General features: G+C 39.1%; 1 non-coding gene across 1 annotated transcript; it reads right to left on the bottom strand.

The window, feature by feature from the left end:
* Nucleotides 1–2,886: 2,886 nt before the first annotated feature.
* Nucleotides 2,887–3,014, bottom strand: LOC141416712 (small nucleolar RNA SNORA27). Its single transcript, XR_012441312.1, has one exon. It is a non-coding gene; the product is annotated as a small nucleolar RNA SNORA27 (small nucleolar RNA).
* Between the last annotated feature and the right edge of the window lie 400 nt (nucleotides 3,015–3,414).

Genomic DNA, 3,414 nt, shown 5'->3' with positions numbered 1-3,414 from the left:
TAGGGTAAATTTCCACTGTTGTAGAGGAAGGTGCTTGTGTCAGGGATTGCAGGGGGCTAAGGGTGTGTACAGTTTCTATAGTAGGCTAGTCAGCAGCTGGTGAGTATGTATGGGAAGGGTACTGGTGACAGGTTGGGGGAGATGAAGACAGGGAGAGTGTGGATGACAAGCAGCAGAGAGAGCAGCTGGAAGGGAGAACAATGGATTGTAGCACAAGAAAAGGAGGGAAAGTGAAGGGACTAAGAAGAGGGATAAGAAAATAGTGATGGTAAAGTTAATAATACAAAAAAAAAAAAAAAAACCACCAGGTACAGCAACAACAAAATGTTCAGTCTGCTTGGTAAAAGTTCTGGAGTTATTTCTTTGGCATCCAATCCTGATATTGATACCTGGTATTCTGGGCTTTCTGGGGAAATGCTTCCCCTCTTGGTGGACAGTTTGGGGTGGAGACAGATGGAGGGTTTTTTTTCCTTTTTTTTTTTCCTGATAAGCACCTTTTTAATGGGTTTAAATACTTATCTGCAATAAAATTTAAGTGTTGTTCTAGTTCAAGTATGAAGTGTTCCCTTTAAGCTCATGCATTGAAGACTCGGCCTCACCTAAAGAGTAGCACTACTTGGGGAGCTGGTAGATATTTCAAGAGGTAGGACCATTTTGAGGGAGTGGGTCACTGAGGGTATGCCCTTGAAGTGTATCTTGTCCCCATCCCCTTCCTGTCTTCTGTCTTGTTTCCTGGCCTCCAAAAGGTGAGCAGCTCTGCTCCACTCACTCTTCCACCTTCCATGCCCAGAAACAGTAGAACCAGCCAACCATGAACTGAAACCACTGTAACTCTTAGCCAAAATAAATCTTTCCTTCTCTTCAGTTGTTTCCCTCAGGTATTTGTCACAACACAGATATGTAATAAATTTATGCATATTTAAAATATTTTCATTGTGCTCACTGGTCTAGAAGATATCATAAGACTGATGCTAGCCAATTCTTAATCTAGATGAATTCAAGATCTTTATTTTTTGTTGCCTATTTGTTTGTTTTAAGACAGGGTCTTGTTGCATAGCCCACAATGGCCTCAAACTTGTGATCTTCCTTCCTCAGCCTCCCAAATGCTGGAATTACAGGCATGTGCCACCATTTGTGACTCTAGGACTTTTTATTCTTAATGTTTGTGCACCTGTGTGTCTGTTTCATCATCTGTAAAGTAGGCTTTATAATGGTACCTACATTATGGGGTGGTTGTACAAATTAAATATATGAATATATATAAACTATACAGAATAGTGCCAGGCTCAAGGAAAACATTATATAAATGTCTACTACTATTTTTATTCCTTCATACTCATCCCTTATTCCTGATGACAAGAAGTAAGGTAGCAGGGGTATGCATCTGATCTTTTCTTTTCATTGTTTATGCATGCATGCATGCATGCTGAGAAGTCACCTTCCTTTATTGTTTCCACATAGGTTACAACCACATCCTGTTCACAAGCCTTTCCAATTTCACTTTACAATTAGCTATTTTCACAATTCTTTTGAATACATAAGAAACACTTAGCTCAGGAAAATTCCACTTCAGACACATTTGCTTAGACAATGCAAATGGCTGTCTCTATTCTAATGTTCTGCTAGCTATTGGGTCAGAAGGGAACCCAACAGAGCTTGCTCATTCTCATTCTACCTTGCAACCAAGGAACAAACTTCATTTCAGATCCTTCCAAACTTAGAAAATATTTCTGGCTCATATTCTCCCCCTGGGATTCAGCCTGGGGAAAAAAAGCAGGGAAAGAACACAAAGCCTACTCAGGGACTCACTAGCTGCCATGCTTGCTATCTTCTCTGCTCATCTCCTTTCTTTCACTGGCCACTCTGCCCTAGCCCAGGTAATTTTTATTTCCTATGGAGTTTATAAAATCTGAGCTAGGGAACTAGCCCTGTATCAATAGGCATTCTCCCAGCCCCACTGTTTTTATCTCCCATTCCCCAAACCCTTGTGCTTTGATTTCTATAGTTTGCAATCTAACACCCATCCCATCTTTCTTCTCCCATCTCCAACTCTTGCTTTTTTTTTTTTTTCTGTTAGCAAATCTTCCTTCGTGACTTGCCTAATTTAAGAGAGGCCAGGGAGCAAAAAGAAAGAATGATGTATAGCTCAAAATGTTTTTTTGTTCTGGCAACTCTGCATCCTGAGAAAGAAAACTGACTTCTCATTCAAATATGTTTGTCTTTGCCTATAATCTCCAAATAAATGAGAACCAGAGTCTATTGCACACGAATCATAACTCCTTCCATCATGCATACAGTCTGTTGTTCAGTGAGTGACATTTCCTATCCTATCTTCAGGGTGAAGCTTAAATAATGGTTTGCATTAGCAATCCCCATAGCTATAATTGCCAGTCAGTTTTAGAGACTTTCTTTTCTCTAAGCATTGGTCTAAATCACTCATATCCCTTGTTGTTCTGGACTGAACATATTGGCTATGGTTTAGGATAAAGTTTTCCTTCATGAATAAAACCTGACGAAACCTCTTGCATACGGGAGAATGAAACATTGGCTTTCCTATAGATAGGTGTCTTATGTTTGCTGGATGTTAAGCTGTGAAACTGTGGAACATGAAAATGAATACTGTACTTGCACCAGGACAACAGGGTGGGTTGGGATAGTCCCTGGCAAAACAAGCTTTATGATGCTTCATTTAGCATTTACAATGAATTAATTTCCCAGTCCAAAGTTTAAGCTACATCTACTTCCTCCACATGGTTATTGCTGGATCTTTTGCCATCAACTGCCAACTTCAAGAAAATATTGGCTGAGCTTAGTAAGATCAGTGATCTCCCTCTGATCTGTTGAATCCTCTAGATTTCTTTTCTTTCTTTCTTTCTTTTTTTTGCAGTTTGTCTCCTCTGAAAGGTTACAGGACAAACACTTAGTTTGCCTGAGTTTTAAAAGGTTATTTTCCTTTGCCCTACTTGAATGACCAATAAAGATTTAAGTCCAAATGGCAAAGAGAAAGGGGGTATGTGGTTTTTCATTTTAAGAGCTTCACTACAAACAAAATTCTGTTTTCATCAAGGCAAAGCAAAAGAAAAATGTTTACTTTGGACTAAATACTTAGTAACTCTCTAAAAACATCTTTCTGATACTAACTTGTTCTCTATGACTTTACTATGGTTCCAAACTTCTCATCAAAAATGAGATGTATCCTCCAGCCTATGTCCAGGCCACTGTTTTATGATAGCCCTGCCGGGTAAGTGGGGCTCTGTTGTACTTTGTTTTGATAGATAGCTTTTTTTTTAAATTTAGATGTTAAAACATGGGGTCCAAATGTAATTTTAGCCCCATCCCAAGTGTTTTCTATTGTTGTAGGAATTGAACCACTATGGCAAATCATAGGCTCTGTTGACTTTAGTTTCTTTCCTT

The sequence above is a fragment of the Castor canadensis genome, chromosome 1 (assembly GCF_047511655.1).
Source record: "Castor canadensis chromosome 1, mCasCan1.hap1v2, whole genome shotgun sequence".
Taxonomy (NCBI): Eukaryota; Metazoa; Chordata; class Mammalia; order Rodentia; family Castoridae; genus Castor; species Castor canadensis.
This window is presented reverse-complemented; position numbering and strand designations above follow the sequence as displayed.